The 14,601-nt window shown below is 45.5% G+C and overlaps 1 long non-coding RNA gene across 1 annotated transcript in view; it reads left to right on the top strand.

Moving 5' to 3' along the window:
- The first annotated feature begins 14,262 nt into the window (after positions 1-14,262).
- Positions 14,263-14,601, top strand: part of LOC107181757 — a 17,119-nt gene continuing 16,780 nt past the window's right edge. Inside the window, exon 1 of the long non-coding RNA XR_001512461.1 lies at positions 14,263-14,427. This is a non-coding gene — a long non-coding RNA (uncharacterized LOC107181757). The remainder of the gene's footprint in view (positions 14,428-14,601) is intronic.

Genomic DNA, 14,601 nt, shown 5'->3' with positions numbered 1-14,601 from the left:
GTCTGTTTGCATTCCTAATAGGCAATTGTGTATTCTAGTAAATAAAAAGTAGATGGGAGCAGAGACTCAGTGGAACTTGGTCCCTTGTACCAAGCTCACAACTGGCTTCCCCCATAATTTCCAAATTTATATTTCTTGTCTTGTGTAATTAATTTGCATGTCAGCCCTTTCTCCAAGTCTTTGAGCCCGAGGCCATGCGGGCCGTGGCTTCACATTTGGCGCCTTGAACTGGGACTTGGAGGAAAAGAAGTCCCGGAGCGGAAAAAGAAATCACCAGATCAGTAGTGGAAGATTAACTGCATGCAAAACTCGTGTCAGCTGCGGAAGCCCTCAGATCCGTAAGTGCTCGAGTAATTTCTTTTGTTTCAGCCAGACCATAATGGGGCAGAATTCGGGGAGAGAGGAGAGACTTTCTTGTAGACTTGTGGCTTGCATGCTTAAGGAAAGGGAATTGCAGTGTCAGAAGATCTTCTTTCACAGTTTCTACAGATTATTATAGAATATAATCCGTGGGTTTCTGACGAGGTACATTGGATGTTGAATGTTGGGGAAAAGTTTGCCTCCACATTGTTTCTCCTGGTGGGAAACGGTACTGCATTTGCTAGAGCCTTTCAGAGAAGAAAGACCTCCTCCCATTGCACCCTCCGCTCCTGAAGCGGAGCAGAAAGATAAATTGGAGGAGTGGCCTTCATGTCCTCATCCTGAAACTTAAATCGCCACTAACAGAATCACCTATGCAAAGCGCTATCCGAGAAGGATTGAAGGAGATGATGGTGGAGGAGAGACTTGCTTTTCCTATTATACAAGTAGCTAACCCACATGCCTGTGTTCAAACTATGGCCAAGTCATATTGATTTAACCTCCTAAACATCTCTCACATCCGTCCTCTTTTCTTTACCACCAGCACCACCCTAGCCCAGTGGTCGGCAAACTGCAGCTCGGCAAACCGCGGCTCGCGAGCCACATGCGGCTCACCACGTGCGGGCGTGCACGTACAGTGCAACTGAAACTTTGTGGCCACACTGAAGGGGCCAAAGAGCCACATGTGGCTCGCGAGCCGCGGTTTGCCGACCACGGCCCTAGCCCAAGCCATCAATATCTCTTACCTACAGTAATCTCCCAATTAGTCCCTCTCCAGTTGGTCCTCCATACAACAGTCAAAAAGATCATTTTGAAAATTCAATTTCAATCATGTCCACGCCCCAGCTGAAGCCCCTCAATGGCTTCCCATGGCTTTTGGGGTAAAGACCAAAATATTTAGCATCGGTTTCTGGCCCCTGCACTCCTGCTTCATCCCCATCTCCGCTCTTTATTTGCTGTAAACAGTCACATGGCCGCCTCTATTTGCTGCGTACCGCTTTATTCCCCTGCTGTTCCCTCGCCCTGCAAAGCTCTCCCTCCCTCTTTGCCTTGTTAGCATCTGCTCATGTTTACATCTCAGCCCAAGCATCACCTCTTTAAGGAAGTCCTCGCTGACCTCCCTAAGTCTGGCGCATAGCGTGGTGTATTTTACACTCGTGTGATTACTTGATAAATATTGGCCACCCCACCCACTCACCCGCTATAATGTGATCAAGAAGCCAGAGGCTCTGCCTGGTTTCAGTCATCACTGTATTCCCAGAACAGAGTCTGGCATATCCTGGGCATTTGACACCTAACTTGGTAAGTCAGGTGTTGAGCTCAACGTCTCTAGCGTTCATGTCAGCTCTAACCTTCCGGCCATGCTTTTGAGGCTCTTTCTGTAGGACACGGGGGTGATGGGAAGGCAGCCAGCTGGGTGAAATGGCAGCCTCCCCGCAGTCTAAGCCGTGGGTGAGAACTTGAAGAAGTCCTTTTCCTGCTTCACAGCTCCTGCCTGCTAAGAACAGGGTGGCAGGCGCCAGCGTTCGGCTGGCCAGACAATTCTCAAGGAATGCTTGACCCAAGCCAGGAAAGGAGTGCCAGGAACCCGGGACAGAGCCTTTGCCAGGAGGCTCTCTGACCTATTGAGCTGAGCTGAGAGAGAGGTGGCTCTAAATGCTACTGATTCATCACCAAGGGTGATTCTCAGCCATCCCAGCACCCTGCTGCTCTTTCTTGTCAAGTTTCACCCCTCTGCCCTTCTAGAAAGACCTCAAACAATTGCTGCCTTGAAATTTCCTCAGATGGTTGGTTTGGCTTATGCCCTAATATGTCTTGTCCTATACTGAGGTGTTGGGGAAGGAGGCACGGACAGGTTACCCTCCCAGCTCTTGCATTGTATGATTCTGCTATTTTTAATCCTAAGGATGCCTTTTCCCTTTTAAAGAGTGAATTAATTACGTGCTGATTGCATGACTTGGCCTCCATCCAGAGGAAGGAGGTAGGGAATTCCAGGTACATGAGTCATCCTGCCACCAGGGGTGGAGGCAGTTCTTCAGTCCTTATCCATGGCAAGGACCAACTCTCTCTCAAGGTCAATGTTCTGAATCCATACTCACCAGGCAGCCTGCCATTTCTAACAAAGCTTCTGAGACCCAGGAAGGAGCACTTAGATGAGGGACCTGGTGGATTTGGCCCCTAAGAAAGGGTGTTGCTCTGGCTGTGAATTCAGAATCTAATATCCCATGTGAGGCAGGATAGGGGAGTGAGTTGGGCTGGTAGGTAAGATGTGGGACCCAGAGCCACATTATCAACATAGACTAATTTTTATAACATAATGTTGGAAGGAAAAAGCAAGTTGCAGAAGGATACATAGAGTGTACTATAATTTCTAAAATGTTAAAATATGCAAAAATGTATAACTCATTTAGTTTAAATATACAGGGTGTTCCAAAAATGTATACATACTTGAACAGCAGATAGCTCAATTTTGAAAATGCAATGTGTTTTAATAAACACTGCCTTTATAATTATTCAAAGTGCATGTATACATTTTTTGGGACATCCCATCTATCCCTAATGATTTATGCTAGGATATAACTTATAGGATTTATACTATGTACATACTAGAGGCCCAGCACACAAAATTGTGCGCCCCCGCCTGCCACCGCTTGCGGGCCGGGAGGGGGGTGGGCAGGACCTAGAGGTGGTCAATGCACCTCATGGCGACTGGTCAAGCGGTCGTTCCAGTGGTTACGCTTATGGTCCCTGGCCTTTTATTATATAGGATGTGACATATATGTACTGAAAATATTAAAATATACATGGAAGTTATAACATCAAATTTGTGGTTGTCTCAGGAGTAGAGGGAGTAAGAGTGAGAAGGGGTACATGGAGGAAGAGCTCCAGCTATATCTGAAATCTTTTATACCTTAAGCTGGGTGTTTGTGTATCTGATGTATTCCGTGATGATTTTTTTTTAAGCAGAAAGAAAGGTTATGTTTCCAGGGGCTTGATTATAAAGTCAAACTTGTATATTGACTGGGACAGTCCCTCAATTCTGATCACCCACGTTACCAGTGTCCCGCGGGGACACTCCCTCCCGAGTCCTGGGACTTTCCTCAGGATTGTAGCCGAAGCTATAAATATTCCCGCCTCCGCCACGGCGTCACTGTTGGGCCCGCCCTGCTCCTTTTTCCTTCTTTTTGTGTCACTGCTGGGAAGCCCCGGCCTCTGGACACCTTCCCACTCCTTCCTGCCCCGCGTCCTCCAATCCCCGAAGCTGCAGCAGCTCCCACTTCGGACTGCAGAGCGGAGCAGGGGCGGCAGAAGGCAGCTGCACTTCTGTTCTCCAAGTTGGAACTCGGAGTGGATTTTCACGGGGAAAGAGCACTCTCCCCAGTAACTGGTTTCCTGATCATCATTAATCCTACGGTCTCACTTCATTATGGGTGACATGGGCTCCGGCGGCCTGCTGGGGAACCAGCGTCATCCCGAACGAACTGAGGAAACCTGTTCCGAATCCTAAGACAGGGTTTCCAACAAACTTCTGGAACGACACCAATTGTTAAGTTGTGCTTCCCTACAAAGCCCCCGGGGCCACGTGAAATTTTCCTTGGCTAAAGGCAGGGGTCCTCAAACTTTTTAAACAGGGGGCCAGTTCACTGTCCCTCAGACCGGTGGAGGGCCAGACTATAGTTTAAAAAAAAACTATGAACAAATTCCTATGCACACTGCACATATCTTATTTTGGAGTAAAAAAACAAAACGGGAACAAATACAATATTTGTATTTGCATTGGGCCCGCGGGCCGTAGTTTGAGGACCCCTGGCTAAAGGTAATGAACACAAGGAACCCTGGTTGCTGATGGGTGAAGTAAGACAGGGGAAGTCCAAAAGAATTCCCTGAGAAACAAAATGACGTCATGGCTCACCTACCCAGCTGCCTGCGTTCTATGGAAAAGGCCTCTTCTCTTTGCAGCCTCGCATTGTGCATATGAACAGTCGAAGAACGAACTCCAGCGGAAGGTGTCATAATTTGCCACACAATGTGATTTCTAATTGCTAGAAGCATACCGCACAATGGAATCATTTCCTACCCCGTAAAAATGATTTCTCTGCCCGAGTGATCGTATTCTGTTGAAATATAATGCTGTTCCAGACAGCGACTACATAATGTCTGGAGTCTTTTTTAAAAAATATAACCTTTAAATGCTAAGCATTAGGGACAAGGCAGGAGTGAGTGATAAAACATGTTCGCAGACGAAGAGGATTCTGTGGGTCTATGTTAGAAGCTTCTAATTACCCAATGTCCTTGGATAAAATAGTGAGTCAATAAATTTCCAATGCGCAGGCAGTCTTTGCGCTGTGCCTTCAGAGAAGATCGGTTGTGTGACAAGCATGGAAATGGATTTTTCCATAATAAAGTTGGTGTGCGGTATGGCATCTGTATTTGAATAGGCACACAGACCGTGTTGTTAATTTTAATGCACCAATTTACTCATTATGTGCATCACCAGAGCCATAAAAGCAGGCTTTTCTTTAGGAAATGGAATTGCAAGACATTTGTCAGCCAGTGACCTCTGTGCCTAAGGGTGTGCAGGGCTTTGGATGCTCTCTAGGGATACAGAAGAAACAGAAGCCATGGCCCCTGTTCTCAAGGAGTTTAAAACACAGGTGAGCCCTGACCGGTTTGGCTCAGTGGACAGAGCGTCGGCCTGCGGACTGAAAGGTCCCAGGTTTGATTCCGGTCAGGGGCATGTACCTTGGTTGCGGGCACATCCCCAGTAGGAGGTGTGCAGGAGGCAGCTGGTCGATGTTTCTCTCTCATCGATGTTTCTAACTCTCTATCTCTCTCCCTTCCTCTCTGTAAAATATCAATAAAATATATTTTTTTTAAAAAGAAAGAAAGATGAGAGGAGTGAGGCCTAGAGAGGAGAAATGACCAACCTCAAACCAAATAGGTTGCTGAGGTGGCTGCCCTGCCTGAGCCACACGGGTTGACTACACGAGGACAGAGACCCCAGGCCAGGTGTCCTGGTTCCAGATTTATTCTCCTTCCTCCCATCAAGGGAAGGCCGAGGTGAGCCTGTACCAAAGCAGAAGGAGAAGAAAAACTTCTACCTGCTGGTCGGAGATGTGAGCTTTGAAAGAGACAGGCTGGGGTTTGAGTCGCAAATCTGCTACTTCGGTGATTCCATCTCCCTGGACTTGGATGGCATCTAATTCTGATGGTTCTTGTGAAAATCAGATAAAATAGCACAAGGGCTTTAAAGAGCACTGGTTTCTTTCCACTTTGTATACGTCCTCTGGTCTACGGGAGAGTGGATGGGGAGGGACAGTAGCCATTAGCTGAAGAGAGAGGTTCTGCATCCCTGGGAAGGATGGTGGTTGCACATTGGGCAGAGCGAGATGAAAAAAACATGGCCCCTCATCAAGGCAAGGCCGAATTTCTTCCGCCATAACACTGTTCAGTCTGATCAGTATTTGGAATGAACAATCTAACCCAAACTGCAAAAGTAGGCTCCAGTCCAAGTTGTAGCACCAGAGTAAGGGAGGTAAGTTGGGAAAACTTCAAACCGCACACAAGGCTTTTCGTGTCAAGAGTTGGAAATTATTCCATGAAGGAATCAGGAAAAGCAGCCAAGGGATTGTCCCCACCTTTACCTCAAGCATTTCCAGCAACTGGTTTGTTTTTGCAGCTCAGAATTACCAAGTAGAGCAGACACCCGTTAGCTACCTCCCCAAATCATTTCTCCTTCTAGACACCTCAATGGCCATGTGTTCAGAGAAGGTGTTCCGCTCACTCCCAGACAATGAGGACAATTCCATTCGTTTTGTCTGGTGGGGTTAGGCATGGGTATATGATCCAAACTTGGCCATTGAAATCTGAGGGGCCATCAGTGGGTAAGTGCATAAAAAGCTGTGGTACATTTACACAATGGAATACTACTCGGCTGTAAGAAAGAAGGAACTCTTACTTTTTGCGACAGCATGGAGGGACCTGGGGATTATTGTGCTAAGTGAAATAAGCCACTCAGAGAAAGACAAACACCATATGAGTTCACTTATATGTGGAATCTAATCAACAAAATAAACTGACCAATAAAATAGAAACAGACCCATAGATACAGACAACAGACTGACAGCTGTCAGAAGGGAGAGGGTTTGGGGGACTGGGTGAAAAAGTGAAGGGATTAAGCAATGGGGAAGAAAACTCATAGACACAGACAACAATGTGGTGATTACCAGAGGGAAAGTGGGTGAGGGGAGATAGGAGAGGGTAAAGGGGGAACAAATGGTGATGGAAGGGAGACCTGACTGGCCCATTTTGCTTTTTTTGTGAGGATGTGATACTTGAAGCTGCAGCCATCTTGTGATCAGGAGGCAAAACTGTGAAGATAAAGCCCAACATACTAAAGATGGTGCAACAGTAAGAAAAAAGCACCTGAATCTTTGGTAAGCTCCTGCCCCTGCATCAGACAACTCTGGAACCACCTGCCTCTAGACATATTATATGAGGTAATAAATGCCATTCTTTTCAAGCCAGTTTCAGCCAAGTAGTCTCTCCTTATAGCCAACAGCATTTTCACCAACACAACACATATTTTAATGCCATGTTGTTCTTCGTAACGTTATGAATACTCATTTATTAGGTGATGTAGCCAACTAAATACCAATGAGAGAGAACACAGGCTTCTAGTGCAGGAAAAGACAAATGAGGCCCTGCTCTAAAGAGAGTGAGTAGGTGACCAAAATAGGATGGAAGGTTGGAGGGAGTTCCCTTCTCCAGCGTGGAGATGGAGCTGAAAGCAAGCTATAAGTGTGCGACAACAAATAAGCCACGTGCAATATGTTTCCCCTCACCTGCCAACTTGCAGGTACATTTTATGCACTAGACTTTCTCCATGGAAGCAGTTATACTCTCTCAACATGCAACCACAAACTAAGGTAAAAACCACAGCACTAAGCCTTAAAGATCAGCAATGTTTCTTATAGGTAGTACTAGTGGCCTGGTGCACGAAATTCGTGCACATTAAAAGGGAATTAGAGGAACTATTTTAATATTGCTATTTGCCCTTTCTCTATAATAGAAGGGTCAGAGATGAAAGAAAATTAGTAAAATGTACATGAAAATCTCTCTCCTGTCAGAGTCTGGGGCGTGCTGTGGGACCCAGAGTCAAGTCCCTGCCCACCCACATGCACCTCGAAATCATGTGAGACCCAGTGCCGGCCAGCCCCACCCTCATCAATCCCCAGAGGACGGGGCGGGGGGAGGCGCAGCTTCAGGTCCCCCGTCAAGCCCCGCTGGGCAGGGGGCACAGCCTCAGGTCCCCAGTCAAGCCCCATTGGGTGGGGAGTGCGGCCTCAGATCCCCTGGCCCCAGCGCGGGGGCAGGGGGTGCGGCGTCAGGTCCCCCCACCTGGCCTCAGGTTTCCCCGGCTCTGGCGTAAGGACATGATGACCATTTGCATGTTAGCTCTTTATTATATAGGATTACTGAAACTCTCTGTTTGCTTCTCTTGTTCATTTGCCCCTCTTTAATGGGCCAGATACCTAGGGATGAGTAGTTTTTAAAGAGGTTTGAATTTATTGGGTGATCATTCTGTGCCAGACACTGGGCTAAGGGCTCTATAAATATTATCTATTTGAATCCTAATAGCAACTGTGGCAGATGCTGTTAGTTGGCTACAGACTATCCGTTTTGCCCAGATGCAGCTCCCCTCCCTTGCGTGGGCAGGGGAGGAGATAGCCACCTCTGCCTCTCTCTTCCCCTGCCCACATGAGGAAGCGGAGCTGCCCTGCTTTTGTGGAGGGCGCCTGCCCAGGGAAAAGTGTCACCTTCCCACACTTCTTTGTTTGGAGTGGCCTGCGACAGTCTTGGACAATGAGGCGTAAGCTAAGTTGCTGCCTGGGCCACTCAGGAAAGCGTTCTTAAAAACACATTACAAAAGAGCAATAAAATATGTATGTAAAGTTTGTGTTTGCCTCCTAGTAATGTTCAGAGAGAGGGTACATCCTGCATAGATCTGCATTTATAAGAAAAAAGTGGACCACTTGCGACTCCATTACCCAATTTTCATGCACATACATTTAGGCAGACTTATACACTGACTGGCCAGATTATTATGACCACCCCATCAATACAATGAAGTGAATTAGTTATGCAAATAATAATAACAATACAACCTTGAGAGTATTTGCTTAGGAAGTTTTCAATATTCAGTATTTTTGGAAGTGTCGATGAAGTACTGATGGGGTGGTCATCATCATCTGGCCACTCAGTGTATATGCAGATGTTGCAAGTACTTATGACATAATTTTTTAAATCTGACAATAAATAGGCGAGATCAAATTCTGGCTTAATATCGTGACTTAATGTTGGTTATAGCAGTGCCAGGACGCACAGGGCCAAGCATGGTTTGTTTGTGAGACGGTTGCTCACACACATTTCATTCCATAATGTGGACACTTCACAGTAAATAACCCGAGAGTAAGCATTTTAGTTTCCCTAAATGTAAACTTCTTTAAGTAAGCACCGCATGGTCTCATTTTTTCACACGCTTTCCCGCAGATTTTAGTTTTTACTTTTTATTTTATCGTAAATAGATTGTAATCATGATTTAAACATATAAAGGCCTGGTTTCACTTTTGTTTTGTTTTTTGGCTTTTTGTTTGTTTGCTTTTTTAATATATTTTTTATTGATTTCAGAGGGGCAGGGAGAGGGAGGGAGAGAGAGATAGAAACATCAGTGATGAGAGAGAATCTTTGATTGGCTGGCTCCTACATGCCCCCCACCAGGGGTTGAGCCCACAACCCGGGCATGTGCCCTGACCAGGAATTGAACCACAACCTCCTGGTTCATAGGTCAGCGCTCAGCCCCTGAGCCACGTCAGCCAGGCTCACTTTTGTTTTTAACTTCATTATTGATTTATTTTAAATTGTATAGGCAAAGGTTTAAAAAAATTAAATCCTTACACTCAAGGGAAAAATAAAAAGTTTTCAATCATCTATATACTAAAGAGCTAATATGCTAATTAGACAGAACAGCAGAATGACCATCTGACACGATGGTCGTCCATTCTGGATGAAGCTGGGCTGCCAGGGCCGAGGCAGCCAGGGCTGCGAGGGCCGAGGCAGTTGGGGCTTGGAGAGCTGAGCCCCTTGCATGAATTTTGTACATCGGGCCTCTAGTAAACATATAACATAACATTAGTTTCAAGTGTACAAGGAACACTTTTTAAAGGGGCCAACTCAGTTAGCTTGTCTCTGGCTTTTTGCCCTTTGTCCTCTGCCATCTATCTTCCTGGAATATGGATGTGGTACTCAGAGGTGAAGCATAAAGACAAAAGAGAAGCGTGATCTTACCCAAAGCTAAGAGGAGCCTAGATGCCCATGGCCACTGAGGAGATAGTGTGCTAATCCTGGCAGCCTTCCCCTCAACTTGATTATGGGAGAAAACTATACTCCTCTTTGGTTGGACCTCTGTGGTCAAGTTTCAGTTTTATGCAGCGGATACACACCAACTGATAACAGTTGTACGCTGACGTTTACCTGCTCAAAAATTGTGAAACTGATCACGCACAGGATGATTGAAGCTCGCAGATAGGATGTAGGACCAGAGTAAATGAAGTGCCCCTGCCTCCTCCTCCTGGACCCTGCTGCACTCTCCTTCCCCAGGGGGGACAGCCACCCACTTCTTGTGGCAATATTTCCTCCTAGTTTGCTGCCATTCCCTTTCAACATTAGTCTCTTGTTCTTATTTTTTAAAGCAACGAGTTTCCTCTCCAAATTACATTAAGACAATAAACAAGACTTTTTTTAAAAAAGCAAAAACTCTAAAGGGACAAAGAGGTTGGCAGAGAAAACAGCAACAAAATTTTAGGAGCAAAAAAGCAGATGGACAAGCAGTGACTGACCCAGCCAACCAGATGAGGCCAAGTCTCAAGTTTCTCAAGAGGGTAGGGAGGCCGAAGCGAGCTAATTTCTGGTGTGAAACTCCAGAAAGACTCCGGATTTGGAAGCGACCCATACCTCTGAAAGGGGAGTATAAATGGGGCTGGAAAAAATGAGAGGTTTCATTGAAAGTGGGTGTATCAGCCAGGATCTGTCAGGAGACAGAAACCACACCAATTATTTCAATAGAAGGAATTTAATATAAAGAACTGCTAACTAGGCATAAAGTTGTTAACTAGATAACTGAAAGGGTAAAAAGAGGACTGCAAGGTATCACTCCCAGGGCTGCAGGGAAAGGGGGAAAGGATGGAATTATTAGAACCTAGAAGCTTGGAGGAGGGGCCTGTGGGACTGGGACCCAGGCCGCTGAGAAGGGGTTGCTGCTCCGCTAGGGCTCCTGTCGCTGGCGTGGGGGCCATGATCAGGCTGGTTCTGTGAGTGCTGGAAACACTGCAAACTGACTTAAGCTGTTGCTGCAGGAAGGCCCTGCTGCTGCAGTGACACTTCATTGGGTGCTACTCACAGCAGTGGGAAGAAAACAGGAAGTAGCTTGCCCTTGTCTCCCCAGCCTTCCAGTTTCCCTCTGTTGCCCTCTATGGGCAGAGCCGAACAGAGAACAGCTGGTGAAATGATGGTTTTCAGGGTCCCAACCACAGTGTTGCAAAGCTGAGTACAGGAGAGTTGGGCTTAGAGCTGGGAGACAATAGCATAATAACCGGCAGCACTGGTCTTAGAAGCAAATGCGAACCCAGATCTCCAACCTCAGCAAGGCAACTGCTGCTCCTTCCGTGGCACCTGAATACTGTTCTCTGGAGCGTAGGATGTCTCTGGACTGGGGACGTTAAGCACTATTGAGAGGGGGATCCTATATTAAAAATAGGGATTAAGTGAAGGCTTGCTAAACATCAAGACCTCAGCCATCTTTTCCCAAATGACCTCCACTGCAAGTGAGATATATATTCTCCAGGAAGGGAGTGGGAAGCTTCTCTGAGAATCTTATATCAATACTAGAGGCCCAGTGCAAGGGATTCATGCACTGGTGGGGGGCATGGCCTGCGGGGATCAGCCACTGTGCGAGCACCGCTCATCCCACTCAACCGAGCAACACTCCCACTGTGGGAGTGCACAGACCACCAGGGGGCAGCTCCTGCATTGAGTGTCTGCCCCCTGGTGATCAGTACATGTCATAGCAACTGGTCGACTAGTTGTTCGGGTCATTCCACCATTCTGTTGCTGGGCTTTTATTATACAGGATAAGGCTAGCTATAGTACAGTGACATCTACCATCAGTAACCCCCACCAAGCTCGCTTCCAATCAGGTTTCAGGTTATGATATTAAATGTGAGCAAGTAGCCTAGGACTACCAGACATTGTAGAAAACTAAGATCCAAGACAGAGGCTAAAACATTGAGAAAAAAAGATCGTGGAGGAAACTATGCTGAGAGATATCATTTTTGGAATTTTAATTTTTTGAGAATAAGAGAAGACATTGCAACCAAATAAAAAAATATTTAGAGAATAGGAAAGAATTACAAATAGGATAGCAGAAGTGAAAAACTCAATAAGAGTTGAGGCAATCTTCCAGAATATGGAGCAAAAAGAAAATGGGAGATAAAAGATATAAAACCATTGTGTCAGTCAGGAAGTCCAACATGTGAATAATGAGTTTTAGAGTAAGAGCATATAGAAAATGGAAGGGTGAAATCATCGAAGACATGATCAAGAAAATTTCTCTGCCTTGAAGGATACATTTCCAGATTGAAAGGGCTCACTGTGCATGAGCTGAGAAAAAAAAAATAACAACTATAACAAGGCACATAATCATGAAGTTTTAGAACACAAGGGACAAAGGAAAGATTCTGTGAGCTGCAGGAGAAAAATTAGTTACACCTGGCTGGGGCCAACCTCAGGAAACTTTGTTAGAGACCTCAACTTGCTGCCCAAGTACTCTGGCAATAATGAAATGCAACTATGATAAATGGCTATCATTTATTAAGCACAAAGACTTCATATTTGTCATCTCTTAATTTTATAACCACCCAACAAATCAGATAATCCTATTCACATATTTAAAATGAGGAGATTGGAGCTCTAGGAGGTATGTGACTTGAATAAGTTCACATAGCTATTAATAGTTAATAACAGTAGCCCAGCCAGTGTGGTTTAGTGATTGAGTGTTGACCTATGAACCAGGAGGTCATGGTTCGATTCCCGGTTAGGGCACCTGGTCGGGTTGTAGGCTTGATCCCCAGTGCGGGGCATGCAGGAGGCAGCTGATCCATGATTCTCTCTCATCATTGAAGTTTCTGTCTCTCTCTCCCTCTCCCTTCCTCTCTGAAATCAATAAAAATATATTTTAAAAATAGTTAATAACAGTAGTTAATATACTAGTATATTAAATGCTTACTATATGTCAGATGCCCCATTCTATAACATACATTATTGGTTGCCTAGCCACCAGCCATCCCACATCTTACCTGCTAACAGATCCTAATTTTGTTCAGATATCGATTCCTCAGAAAAAGGGACCTTATCTCACGCATGATGGTCCAAGCCAATCAGAGTAATCCTACTCCCTTTTGTCAGTGATTGAATTAAATGCAGGCTGTGACCCAGCTCTGGCCAAAGATGTGGGGAAAGAAGTCAGTGAAGAATTTCTGGGAAAGGTTTTCTTCCTTTTAAAAAGACACAGAAGAAAGAGATGGCTCTTCTACTACATATTGTAGTGTGGGGGTGCGATTCCTGGAAATGTGGCAGCCATCTTATGACCATAAGGGGAGACAGAAAAAAATTAGTTACATAGGGTCATGTAACAGAATGGGTGTGAACTTATCAACAGCAACATTTGGAACCATTCAAAATGCCGAGGAAAATGAATTCCAGCCTAGAATTCTATACCTTCAAAACAGTCAATCAATGTGAGCATAAATACATTTTGTCCGGGCCAGGTAGCTTAGTTGGTTAGAGCATCATCCCCATACACCAAGGTTGTGGGTTCAATCCTTGGTCAGGGCACTTACAAGAATAACAAACACATTTTTGGATAGGCAAAGTCTCAAAAAATTTATCTCCGATGTACCCAATTTTCAGAAGCTACTGGAACTGTTGCTTCAAAACAAGGGATAGAACCAAGAAAGAGGAAGACATGGAGACCAAGAAATGGAAGATGTAACTCAAGAGAAAGGAGACAGGAGCTCCCAGGATTACAGTGAAAGGAAAGTCTAAGACAGCAGCTGAACCAGGAACAGAGAGAACAGATAGAGATCGGAACAGGCCAAATATTAATTCTTCAAGGAGATGAAATTGATGGAATACTTGATGAATTTGAACATATTGAAAGGAGACTTAGACAATAAAGGAAGATTTGGGGGATGAATTTATTATAAGTCTATAGGAAATGACACAAATGAGAAAACCAAGGAATTTTAATTTAAAATTTAATTCCAGGCCAAAGAAAAACCTGAGTGAGCAAGGAAAAGTAATCACGGGGTACAACTTAGTGATGAATTACATTTACATAATCATGGTAATATACAGAATGAATATTGGGTTAGCCACATGATCTTATATCTATACTGTATTGGGAGGCTTGGGGGCTGGAAAGTGTGGCTGTATGTGTTAAGCCAGGAGAAGGGAAATTAGTGAAATAGCAAAAGTCTTCATTTTTCAAATTGAGCCATCAACCGATAATGCCTCCCTACACTGCACAAAGCCAGAGTTGTCACTACAAGCACGCTGTGTCGTGATAGGAAGGGAAACACCAGAAGAAACGGTTAGAAGAGAAAATGGTTGCCTGTGGGGAGTGGGGAATGCAGGCAGCGGGGGGTTAGAGGCCTGTCCTTTTTTCCATTCCTAGCCTTTATTAGTAGTAATAATAAGCACTACATTTAAAGCACAAGAAACCAAAACAGTTTTTTAAGAAAAAGAGCCAATTATTAACTCAAGGCAAATGCGAGTTATTCAAGAGAGGAAAGAACATGGCCGGGGCCGAGCTGTGACTCCGAGTTACATAACGTCCCATGGTGTTCTTTCTGCCTCGCACACCCACCTACCCGTCCCCAGCGGCTCGGTGCCCAGGAGGCAGGCTTCGATGAACTCTGCCTACACACTCCTGTGCCCTCCGGCTTCCAGGTGGGTTCTGCCTGCGGAGGGGCCCAGCCGGGGAGGAGAGGGCGGGAGAAGGACCTTAGGGGTTTGTGGTCATTTCAGGCTGGCTACGTGTCTTCACAGCAGTTCCAGCTGCAGCAGGAGGCTCCCTGCCTCTGGAGCTCTTGGTCTCTAGGTTCTTTGGGGCCCGAGTGGTAA

The sequence above is a fragment of the Myotis davidii genome, unplaced genomic scaffold (genome assembly GCF_000327345.1).
Source record: "Myotis davidii unplaced genomic scaffold, ASM32734v1 scaffold530, whole genome shotgun sequence".
Lineage (NCBI taxonomy): Eukaryota > Metazoa > Chordata > Mammalia > Chiroptera > Vespertilionidae > Myotis > Myotis davidii.
The sequence above is the reverse complement of the archived record's forward strand: the minus strand, read 5'-3'. Positions and strand labels throughout refer to the sequence as shown.